The sequence below is a fragment of the Phaenicophaeus curvirostris genome (genome assembly GCF_032191515.1).
Source record: "Phaenicophaeus curvirostris isolate KB17595 chromosome W unlocalized genomic scaffold, BPBGC_Pcur_1.0 scaffold_35, whole genome shotgun sequence".
In the NCBI taxonomy this organism is placed as follows: Eukaryota; Metazoa; Chordata; class Aves; order Cuculiformes; family Cuculidae; genus Phaenicophaeus; species Phaenicophaeus curvirostris.
The window spans coordinates 1,180,843-1,193,387 of record NW_027206664.1 but is presented as its reverse complement, the minus strand read 5'-3'; the positions used below and the strand labels follow the sequence as shown (position 1 = coordinate 1,193,387).

General features: G+C 47.5%; 1 protein-coding gene across 8 annotated transcripts in view; it reads left to right on the top strand.

Annotated features, from left to right (window-relative positions):
- Window positions 1-5,039: 5,039 nt before the first annotated feature.
- The window catches only part of LOC138733828 (CBP80/20-dependent translation initiation factor-like), a 259,905-nt gene continuing 252,399 nt past the window's right edge, over window positions 5,040-12,545 (top strand). For all 8 annotated transcript variants that reach the window (XM_069881324.1, XM_069881318.1, XM_069881323.1 and 5 more), the window contains exon 1: window positions 5,040-5,188. The gene's annotated coding sequence lies outside the window, so the exon portion shown is untranslated. The remainder of the gene's footprint in view (window positions 5,189-12,545) is intronic.

The window sequence follows — 12,545 nt, the reverse complement described above, 5'->3', positions numbered from 1 at the left end:
CCGCTGCTGCCTGAGGGGGGCGGGGTGGGCGGTGGCAGCGCCTGGAAGGGGAGGGGGGAGGCACCGTGACGTGAGATATCGAGATGATGGTACTGGGATGAGGGTACCAGGTTGCAAGCGCACTAGGATGCAGGAACACTGGTATAGGGGGGATTATGGAGATGCAGAAGCACCAGGATGTGGAGCATCACGATGTGGGGGACTGCTGGGATGCAGGAGCACGGGGATGGGGGAGCACCAGGCTGCAGAAGCACCAGACACAAGCCCATTTCCAACCCATCTATTACAAAGGCTGCAGAAGGAATAAATGGTGCACAGCACAGAGATGGGCTTTGTGGTATGTGGTGTGGTGTTGATGACCTGATGATGACTGTGAGGTGCACAACTGCATGTGTGTGGTGCAAGGTACCCAAAGGCTCTGCTCAGATGATAGCAGATACCAAATATACAGATGTAAAAGCTTTTTTTCTGGTCTTTCACGGATCCTGTCACTCCACCATGTGGTAGGCAGCTCTCCTCTGCCCACCTGTGTACAGAGCACCTGCTGTGTCTGGGTTGGGTTTGCCCAAGAAGACCCAGAGGATGAAGGCGGTCCTGGCTGGGGCAACACAGTGACTGTTAGCAGTTCTGAGGCAAGATGAGGGGCACTGTGCTTGGGAGAGCAGGTAGACCTCACCTCACAGTTTAGCCCCAGCCCAGTTTGATTGGCAGCTAAAATATGAGCAAATATGAGCATTTGTAGTGGTCCCAATTCCCTTCCCCCACCAGGAAAAGAGGAAAGGGAAATGAGAGAAAAAGACCTGTGGGTTGGAAACTAAAACATCTTTAATAAAATAATAATAATAATAATAATAAGGAACAATACTATTCATAAGAAAATAATTATATATATATAAAAATACAAAATTCCCTTCCCTGCCCCCCATAACTATATCACCACAGATGCTGCAGAGCAGGCATAGGAAAAGGCCCTGGTCTGGACTCAGCGGCAGGAGGGAGCTGGACTCAGGAACTGGATTCAGGAATGCACAGATACAGGATCAGGGCAAAATGACAGATGAGGTCCTCACTGGACATTCGCCATTGAAGAAGAGAGAAAGATCCTCGTGATCTCTCAGTTTTATACCAAGTATGATGTATATGGGATGGAATACTCTGTTGGTCAGTTTGGGGTCACCTGTCCTGTCTGCCCCTCCCTGCAGGTGTGACTCTTTTCCTCCCCTTTCACTTACAGCATTCTATCAGCTCAAGGATGGCTTGGTTAGAAAACTGATTTTCCACACAAAAGTTCATTAAGTTCATGATTGTGGGTGTCCATCCATTATGGCAGTCTCTCAGGGAAAGAGGAATAGTGTGAGGATTCATTGTGGTTCGTGCCCACAGGATGCAGGTTAGAGGTGTCAACCTCGAGGAGGTCACTGGATGCTACATGATGAAGCTAGCTCATTATCCTGAAAAACACTTAACAAACACTGTTAGTAATACAGCTTAAGATTGAGCATTCTTACCCAGGGTCAGAGTTCCTTGAGGTACACGTTGAACTTCACTGTCCTTCATCATTACCCACCAAGTATGTCCAGGCCCTTGAGTGAAAGCAACCCCACAAATGGATCTGCCTTTGCCTGAAGCAGGAGAAACCCAAACAGTTTTCCCCCAGCAAATCCCTTTCATACACCACAGGGGCTTTATCCCCTTCCATTGTATGTAGAAGGTCTGACTGAACAGGACTGGTTGATCCTCTGGTGTTAACTAACCAGGTGGCTTCTGACAAATGCTTATCTCAATTTTTAAATATACCATCCCTGCATTGCTTTCAGGATAGTTTTTAGTAGTCCATTATATCGCTCAATTTTCCCTGAGGCTGGTGCATGATAGGGAATATGTTATATCCATTCAATACCATGTTCTTTGGCCCAGGTATCTATAAGATTGTTTTTGAAATGAGTACCACTGTCTGACTCAATTCTATCTGGAGTACCATGGCTCCATAAAATTTGCTTTTCAAGGCCCAGGACTGTGTTATGGGCAGTAGCATGGGATACTGGGTATGTGTTCAGCCATCTGGTGGTTGTATCCACCATTGTAAGCACCCTTGAACATTCAATCCAGTACTGGTAATCAGGGTGCTAAGAGAAGCTGTGCTTCAGTACCAATTATTTCTGAAGCAGCTTTAACAACTTCATATGCTGCTAAGATCTCTTTTTCAGTTGGAGTATAGTTGGCCTCTGAGCCTTTGTATCCTTGACTCCAGAATCCTAGGGGTCACCCTTGTGTCTCCCCTGGTGCTTTCTGCCAAAGTCTCCAAGTAGGACCATTGTCCTCAGCTGTGGTATACAGTACATTTTTGATGTCTTGTCTTATTCAAACTGCATGCGCAGTCTCTTGTTTAATTTGTTCAAAGACTTGTCACTGCTCAGGGCCACAGCTAAAACTTTATTTCTTACAGTCACTTCATAAAGAGGTTTCACAGTCTCACTGTAACCAGGAATATGCTTTCTGCAGAAACCCACAGCACCTAAGAAGGCTTGTGTTTCCTTTTCTTTAGTTGGTGGAGACATACCTGTTATTTTGTTGATCGCACCTAATGGGATTTGGCAATGCCCATCTTGCCATTTAATTCCTAAAAGCTGGATCTCTCATGCAGATCCCTTGACCTTGCTTCTCTTTATAGCAAAACTGGCTGTCAAGAGAATTTGGATTATTTTCTCACCTTTCTCAAAACTTCCTCTGCTGCATTACCCTATACAATGATGTCATCAATGTATTGCAGATGTTCTGGAGCTCCACCCTTCTCCAGTGCCATCTGGATCAGTCTGTGGCAAATGGTAGGGCTGTGTTTCCACCCCTGGGGCAGTTGATTCCAGGTGTATTGGATGCCCCTCCAGGAAAAAGCAAACTGTGACCTGCACTCTGATGCTAAAGGAATAGAGAAAAATGCTTTAGCAATATCAATTGTGGCAGACCACCTGGCTGCCTTTGATTCCAGTTCATATTGCAGTTCTAACATGTCAGGTATGGCAGCACTAAGTGGTGGTATAACCTCATTTAGACCATGATAGTCCACAGTTACTCTCCAGTCGTTATTAACCTTTCACACAGGCCATATAGGACTGTTAAAGGGTGAATGATAATAATGAACACTATGACCAGCGTGACCATGGAACTTCAAACCCAAGTGAGGGTGGGATCTTTTCCCAAGTCCCATACTGATATTGCCCAGCACCCATCCCACGTGCCATGTTCCCTGGGTTTAAATTTAGTCACCCTTCTGTCATCCTGGTCCAAATTCCCCCCCCCGCCACCTACTAGAGGAATGAACTCAACTCCCTCCCACACTCCCACAGACACCACACTCTGTGGGATGGGTTGTTTCCTCCCACCAAATCTCAGGCTGGAAGTTGTGTGCCTTAATCCAGCACCCATATGGGCTCCTGAACCAGAGCATCCAGTCACCAGCTGCCTTTTTGCTTCCAGCAAGGATGGAGACAAGTGGTCAGTGGCATTTTGCCACGTCACCAGGTCAGAGATGCCTTGAGCAGCTTTGAGCAGGAGCAGGATGCTTGCAGAGGCCCCACCATGGGAGGCCAGGACCTGATGTGCCCACCCAGGAGCAGGACTTTACGCATGCCAGTGTGTTCATACCATCAATAACACTCCTATGGGCCAGCGTTTCCCAAAGAGGGAGATTTTATATTAATAGGTAGCTGAGATGAACTGTTATAAGGTTAAAGCTGACAATCCCAATCACACTGGCATTTCAAAAACATGCTCATTAATGCAAGAGCAGATCCTATCTTTTTTTCCCCCAACCCTGCTCCTATACACCAAGAGCATCCCTGGTAAATCCCAGTCCTGGGTGCTCTCAGCTTAGGGGTCAAGGGTCTGGAGGGGATGCAGGAGGGCTGCAGGAGGAGATGAGCTGGGAAAAATGGGACACAGGCAGAGCCACTGTCTGCCCTGGTGAGCCCTGCACAGCAGTTCAGCCTTTGCTGGTGCAAAGTTATTGGCACTTGGATTAATTAAACTGTATTATGATCACAGATAAAAATATGAAAATCCAGGCAGTTCCTTTTGCCTAAAATATGGCAGAATAAAAAAATCTGGAGCTAAATTAATAACGTGCTCTCCCAATTATAGCCACCCTCTGGTGAATATAAGGTTGCCACGGCAACCTACCCAGCAAATGATATAGCCAAAAATAATGCGCAGCAGGGAGAGAGATCTTTTGGATCTGATTTTGCCATCAAAGTAGAATTAAGTTTTTTTCAGAGGCCAGCTCTTCTGGTTAATTTTTGGCTGTGGTTCTTCCATTGATGTTCTTTAACATGATCCATTTATTCATACTAATGTTATGGCAGAACTAGACAGAGAGCAACAAAAAATTCATGTCTAGAAATAAAGTTACCTCTTGAATATAATCCAAGCAACAAGAAAAAAGGAACGATTAGGTGGGTTGGTGTTTCTGAGAGCCTGATGGGGTAAGGAGAAGGTGGTTTAAAATCCTTGCAGGACCATTTCCAAGTCACTTTGAGCAGGGCTGAAGGAGCTAAATGGATCCAGCTGGCTAGAAGCATGTTTAAATTCTGGTTTTTATATTTCTGGATTCAGAGTGTTGTGTATTTATATGGAAAAGATTGATTTATATGGAAACTCTTGCAGTTTCCTTCTTTTAAGCCCAGATGGATGCCGCTTGACCGTGGAGGAGGAGGAGGGATGGGAGAGGATGCCTTTCTCGAGCATCCCAAAGGACGCAATCTGACTGGCCAGGGAGATAGTCGGGCGGTGGAGGTGGAAAAAGGGGAATTACAGTGTTCATCCCAGTGGAGGAATAGCCACACCAAAGCTGGTCTGAGGTCTGGGCGAAGTGAGCGGGCTCAGTGGTGCGCGGGGGGTCTGTGGCAGAGCCTTTGGGGTTCTGGGCGGCCAGGCCGGGCGGCGGGGCGCGGACTACATCTCCCGGCAGAGCCGGCGGAGGAGGAGGTGGCTCCGGCTGCGGCGCGGGGTGGGCCGGATGGGCACGTCACTCCCCGGCCTATCCCCCCGCCGCAGCCGAAGCCGGTGTCTTCTCCTGGGCGGGCGGCGGCTCTCGTGTGTCTTCCCCCCCTCCCCAATCCATCCGTTTTTCCTATCAGCGCGGAGCCCATGAGTCTCCCAGTGAGGCTCTGACACCGCCCGCCGCCGTAGCACGGTAAGGCCTGGGGTTGAGGGGGGGGGCTGGCACGTCCCTCCTTTTGTCTCCCTCGGCAATAATAAAAAAAACACTCGTGGGTGCGCTTTGGACCGCAAACAATGCGGCTGGCCGGGCCACCGTGGGGTTGGGGTTTAATTTTGCAGATGAAACCGGGACGGGGATTTGGCCTCTCGGCTGGCTTTAAGTAACCGCGTTGTGCGAGTGCCTCATCCCATGAGATTTTCCTTCACTTCCTTGACAATTCGTGCGTGACGTGGAGTACCGCCCCCCCCCCCCCCCGATATTTCCCCCTCCTCGCAAAGGCAAGTGATGGGAAGGGCGGTAATGGGGCAATGGAGGTCCGGGGCCGGATTCGGGTATGGCACTCGGCCTCTGGAAGTTTCCCAGATTGCTTCGATAGCCCTGGCAAAGAGCAGGGTTGGCCTCTTCCTCTGTCTTCTCTGGCGAGGCCCCCACGGAAAAAAAAAAGGAGAGGGAAACCCATCAGATGCAAGCACTCGGCCGGTCCCTATCGCAATTAGCGCTGTTCATCATTATCCCCTTTGCAGCAAAGCTGATGGTGGTTCGTGCTCAGCAAAGCACTGGGGTAGGAGGATGAGAGCCGTGGCAGTATGCTTGAGCATGAAGGTACTGCCTGGTTTAACCCTGAGCATCTTTACAGGGGTGACATCCCCGGCGGAACATCTGCTGCTGTGTGGTTCAGAGGTGGAAGCATCTCCTACCTCCTGGGAGGTACATTCCCTGTCCTTGATGCAGGGTTGGGTTTGGGTGTAGCAAGCAAGGACTCACTAGGAAATAAATTTTGTTGTTATTTTATTATTATCATTTTTCTTGCAGAGTCAGTCTGGTTGCATGTGGTCTTAAGGACTGTGGGTTACAGTAGGGGACAACAGATGTTAGTGGCAGCTGGCAGTCGTGGGACATTTTTTTGCCACAGCTGCCCCCAGCAATGCTATACAACTGGAGGCACAGTTGCTGAGTGTCCCTGGTATCCCAGTGCCTCAAAACATGGTCTTTGGAATTGTTTTTCCATAAAATGAGGCTAAGATTCATCTCCCGGCATCAGGCTCCTCTGGAAGGGGCGAGACCCCCACCAGTAAGACCCCCACACTGGATGAGGTAGCAATCTCATTAGATTGAAAGAGGTAGATGTTGTTTCCCAGCACAAGGAGGGCTGCAGTACCCCGAGCCTTTCTGGAGACATGGTGGCTGCTCTGAAATAGGTGGTTTCTATGTGTCTGTCTGTTCATCTTCAGTCCCACTACAATAATCCATGCTACTCTTCCTCCACTGTTCTGGTGGGTATGGTATAGGGTATATATATTGAAGTCACAGTCTTGTTACTAGAAACAAAAGAGATGGGAAGAAGCAGGAGATACATTGAGCTTCCAGGTTGTTTTTCTCAACCCAAAGATACAAAAATAAGACCAGGTGATTTATTAGTCCTTCCTCTCCAAAATCTAGGAAGGCTTTTTGATGGTGGACAATCCTCTGAGCATCCAGATGCTGGCGGGGGGCATATAGCATGGAGAGGGAAGCATCCTGCTCTGCTTATGGCTTCTGTTACCCTGAAAGAAAACATTTTATTGTGTCAATCCATGTTATTTTTCCCTGTAAGGACCATAAAAGCTTTGCTCTGCCCTTGCTGATCCTGAGGTCCAAGAGCAAAACCCTGCACAGGATTTTATTCCCTCTAGCCTTGAGTAAAACTTGTAGGTTGTAGGTTCCCTGTGTTAAGTGTGTTATCTTTGGCAGAGAGATGAGCCTTGTCTGTTTTGGGAAGCTCAGGCTGTGCTTTTGTATATAAAGCTCTTTCTGTCTGAGCTCTGTTCGAGGCCTCCTTGCAATGTGGGTACTGCACCAGAATGCTCTGTGAATTTAAGGTGTCACAGTTAAAGTGTCACAGGACTTGTCCAGCTGTTAGAAAGCATTTTTTTTAATAATTTATAGGATCTCAGATTGCTTTCAAGGAAAGCAGAGAAGCAGCAGTTGGATGCTGCAGGTGAAGGCGATGTGGGGAAGAGTCTTGGCTCAGGTGAGCTGGTGGGTAAAGTCCAGCACCCAGGAGCTCCCTGGGCAATGGGAGACTGGAGAACTCATTTATGGAAATAAACTGAACGTCAGTTCTGCCTTTGCAGGGGAATTTGGAAGAGGAGTGAGCTACTTGAGGGGTTTGACTGGCTTTGATGCCTTTGTTCCCATAGCTGAGTCAGCCTTGTATGCAAATAGGATGGGAATGGTCCACAGAGGGTTCCTGAGCACCATGAAAAATAATGTGCAATTCATGAATATATCCTTCATAGTTGTTAGCCCTTGATCCAAAACTGTGGAAGGGAAGATGATGAGGTGCTGAGCTTCATCTCCACTCAGTCTTGGAAGAGAAAAATGTTCTTTTTTCTTTTTTCCTTTTTTTATTTTTGTCCTCTGAGCATTCTCACTTTGGGGTGAAGTGCTCCATTGACTTTGCTCTACTGTGGTCTCCTGGTGAGGACAAATTTTGCTACGCTGACTCTCCCCTTCCTTCTCATTTTGTGTGTCTCTCTGCTGTTTCTTCTCGCAGCTGTCCTTACTGTTCCTCGGTCTTTTTCCAGCAGGAGTGTTGTGAAACTGTGGTAGTTATCACCAGTTGAGATTTTTGCCCACAGGTCTCTGCAAAGCAGCAAGAAAACCTTCCTGAACCTTATTTAATTTCATATTCTTGCTGCTCAAGGGAGTCTTTTGGGGTCCTGTGTATTTGGGAGGAGCTATATCTAAAAGTACAGCAAGACCCTATAGCTTCTATGGAAGCTGGGGGCAGCAAATGAGCTATTTTAGGAAATATTTGGGGCACATTTAGCATATTTCTTGACTTTCTGCTAAAATATGGAGCAATTAAATATTGTTCATGATTTAATTCTTCTTTAGTTTGGCAGGAGTATTAAGACATTTACATTACATGTGCCATTCCTAAGTTTCAGAGTTAAGTCTGCTGCTCTGTTTGGGGTAGCTCATGGCTTTCATCAGGGTGGGGAAAGGACAACTGTTCCTGTCTTGAAAATCCATTGAGGTTTCTGAATGAGTAATCTCCATAAATGCTTTGGGATGTTCTTGCGAAGCTCCTCAGAAAAGATGCAGTTCTGTTACCTGAGTATAAATAGCACATTACTGAGTCATCCAAAATAAAGGGCTAGTGTAGCTAACCAATAATTTTCTGTTTGTTTGAGAAACTGGCTATTTTATTTTTATTTGTTTATATATGTGCGTACATATATACATATGTATAGTCATTTACAACATAGATGCCTTGCTGGTGATCCTAAGAGAAATGCTTCCTGCTCAGTGCCATGGTGGTGTTAGGAAAAGCAATGTTGTTTTTGTAGTATAGGTACTGAATTTTGCCCAATAAGGACCAAAGGCAAAGACACTCAAAACTTTGTGCCTCACGTAAGTTGGGTCTGCAGTCAAAGATCAAAACACAGAATGATGCTATCCTCATGTAACGTGTGGTAATACCAGTGCAAACTGGTATTGTGGTTCAGGGGGCAAGTCTAAAGGTGTAACTACTAAGGAGTTCTAAGAAACCCAAAACCTTGGAAGGAGGTGCCTAGATGAGGGGAGGGGGTGACTGGGGAGTTATGGTGGGAGATGTGAACAGGGGCAGGAGACTTGATAGGCCAATTGGATAGGCTGCAAACCTTAAAGTACTCAGCCAGTGGGGAGATAAGGGAGGAACAATCTGCTCACAGGGTTAGAAATAATTGTGCTAAGTGTGTACTGGTGTGTGCCTACTTGGTGGGATGCCCGTTCATGCATGGATGTAAATAAAGTGTGCTTCACTAAGGAATCTGAGTCTGTTTCCATGGCTACGAGGACATTTCTCACAGCGGGTCTCAGCTTACTGGGCTTTGCATTGTCATTGCTGGTCTTCTGCAATGCAGAGATACCCCAAAAATGGCAAGGAATGGGGATCGTGTCTCTAATGGACTTGAGATCTTTATTCTTCAGAGTTAGCTTTTGGAGACTCCTTTGAGGTAGTCCGTGGACCTCTGAGGCTTTAGGGAGCACAGGTTGACTAGGATTAGTTTTGTGCTTACTTCAGAAAAGCCATTGCTCCCATCTCCTCTCCTATGGAGGCAACCCTTGGCCTCCCCTGTCCCCCAGGCATGTAGCAGTTGTGGTACAGAAAAAGATAAAACTGGTTTCTTAGGTGATAGGGGAAGCTTTGGTGGCACAACAACTTCTGTCTCTACTATCTCTGCAAGACCAAATCCTGCTGCACCTGTCAGCCAGGAGCCTGCTACAGGAGTATTTCATAATTTGCAGCACGTTTATTGAGGGTTTCTCTTCTGTGGCCACCAGCACTAGCTCAGCTTCACTTTCTTCCCCAGCATAGTTGTGTCAACCATGCCACTGGGTGGTGGTGGATGTCATCTGCACCTCTCAGGTGGCAGGATGGAAAGTGTTATGGGACTTGTCTGTGGTGGAGATATCGCTGGGATGGGGAGCAGAGGTAGGTAGCTGTGTGGTGTGCCCCATCCCTTGGTGTCACGTCATGCATGTCTAGGTGACCTGAAGATGCATGTGGGTGCCCACAAGCTTCTAATTTCTCACCAGCTATTTTAATTGGTCTTAATACAGAAAAACCCCAACCAACTTCCCTCCAGAGCTGGCCTGACTTGCTGAGACTGATTTATACAGCCTGTACTGCCCTGGGAAGGCTTTACCACTGCTGAAGCGTTCCATCCTGAAGCAGAAGCTACAGGGAGATGCACAGCTGCCACCAGCTTCCCCAGCCACCTGTGATGGGGAATTGTTAACAGGGTTCATAATTAAATCTGAAAAATGCTTTTGAAATCTTGAAATCCCAGAGGAGCTGTGTTGCTTGGCTTGTGCTTACCAGGACCTTGGGAGAAGCTTACAAGAAGCTTGGGAGAAGCTGATGTTCACAACCAAGCTGTTGCCATCCCTCCACTGCTGTTTGTGTTGGGTGATAGCTCACATGGGAGGTGAGTGGCTGAGTTGGCACGGGAGGCTCTGGCACAGCAACGTGCCAAGCCACAGCAGTCCAAGTCCCTGTGACCAGCTGTGCCACATGGCAGGGATAGCACCTGGTCCATCCCCAAGCAAGGGTTGAGAAGGTCTTGTACAAATAGGTAGGTCTGATCCCAAGTGTTTTGCATTGTTTGAATGAATCTCACAAGTCTGTCTAAGCAAGCACAATGCTTTTGAGCTAGAACAGAAATGCATTGCAGGTATTTCCTGGGTCTTGGCCATCACCAGCATTTAGCATCCTACTTGTGAAGCAAGAGCTTTGTTGACTGGCACAAAACTGGTTACAGGTGGTACAGCTTTGGGCGAGATCAGGGTTGGGGCAGCTGCTTTGCAGAGCTGGGCTCACCTGTGGCTGAGAGCTGCTTCTGCTGCTACGTGGACCATGGAGACATCATTTTGGGGCCACTAGTTTCTGCAGGTGGCTTTGAAGGGTGCTCAGGTCTGCAAAAACACATCTTGGTGTTTGCTAACAGGGGAACTTGCAGGATTAATTGTGGGGTGAATTTTAAAGGATTTTTTTGTCCTGCAGAGAAGTGTGTGCTCCAGTCACCAGCGGGACTATGCTGTAGTCTAGGTCTAACCAAGCCAACCCGAAGCAATGGTCTGCAAATGCTGTTTTGCTTTTGGGTGCTGGCATCTCCCTGCATCACTTGGCCAGAAGCAAACCTCCTGGGCTGGAGCATTCCTGCATGCCATGTCCTGCTTCAACAAAGCTGGAGAGGTTTTTAATAATGTGGTATCATAAATACAGTCTTGAGTGACTGTGCAAGAAAGGAAAATAAAGCAGGAAGGGTTGTAGCTGTGCTGTGGTTGTCAGCTGGATTTTAATAACAGAGAAATGTTTAAGGTGGTGTTTGCTTTGCATGATGAGAAGTGACGGGGGGTGGATGCCTGCATCCACAGGAGCTGTATTCCCCTAAATCAGGGCATATTGGTGATCCAAGAAATGCCTCTTCCCAGCCAGGAAATCAGCTTGGAGGCATTTTTTATTACGTTTTTTCTCTGGCTTGGGAAGCCAAGTTGGCAGTCTTAAAACTTGCAGCAATATTCTTTGCAGCTGGAGGCTTTATAGCAGGAAACAGAAGCTTGGGGTGCTTCTGGAAATTATTGCTAGTAGATGAGTTAGGTGGAGTTTTAAGGGGCTGTGAGGTCTCACCACGATGGCTATAGATGCCTCTAAGAGGAAGAGGAACCCACCGATGCAAATGAAGAGGTTGAAGAGCTGCAGGGGACCAGCTGTGACAAGGTGGGGGATGGCTTTTTTCCCCTTCTTTTGGGACCAGCAGTTTCTCGCATCCAACAGCAGTTCTGAAATGAAACTCATGCTTCTGGTAAATGGCAAGTTTTCCATACCTCCTTGCATCCTTGCTCTGTCTGTCCCTGTGCTGGCCTGGCAAAGGCAGCAGAGCATTTTTTCCTGCCTCTGGATGCTCGGAGCAGCATCAGTGGTGGACAGGACATTATAGCCCTATGGAGTGCTTGGTTTTCGGCAGAGCTGCAGCATCCTTCCCCACTCAGATGCTTTTAATGCAAAGATTCACTCCAGGTCCCTCTCCCTCCCAGGTTTTGGAGCATCTTCTGAGTATGTATTGTCTTTCTCTGAATTGGCTCTCAGAAAGGATATTTGTATGACTTTTTTTTCATATATTTGCATTACATGGGGTGAAAGATTTATTTATCATAGAATCATTAGGTTGGAAAAGACCTTAGAGATCATCAACTCCAACTGTACCTGTCTACTACTAAATCATGTCCCCAAGCACCTCATCTACCCACTTTTTAAACACCTCCAGGGATGGTGACTCAACCACCTCCCTGGGAAGCCTGTTCCAGTGCTTGATAACCCTTTCTGTGAAGAAATTTTTCCTAATGTCCAATCTAAACTTCCCCACATGCAGCTTGAGGCCATTCCCTCTTGTCCTGTCACTTGGGAGAAGAGACCAACACCCACCTCTCTACAACCTCCTTTCAGGTAGTTGTAGACAGTGAAAAGGTCCCCCCCCAGCCTCCTCTTCTCCAGCCTAAAAAACCCCAGCTCCCTCAGCTGCTTCTCATAAGATTTGTTCTCCAGCCCCTTCACCAGTTTGGTCGCTCTTCTCTGGACGTGCTCCAGGACCTCAATGTCTTTCTTGTAATGAGGGGCCAAAATTGAACAAAGTGTTCGAGGTGTGGCTTCACCAGTGCAGAGTACAGGGGCACAATCACTTCCCTGGTCCTGCTGGCCACACCGTTTCTGATACAAACCAAGATGCTGTTGGCCTCAGCCCATCGATCCAGCCTGTTCTGATCCTTTTGAAGAGCCCCCCTACCCTCCAGCAGATCG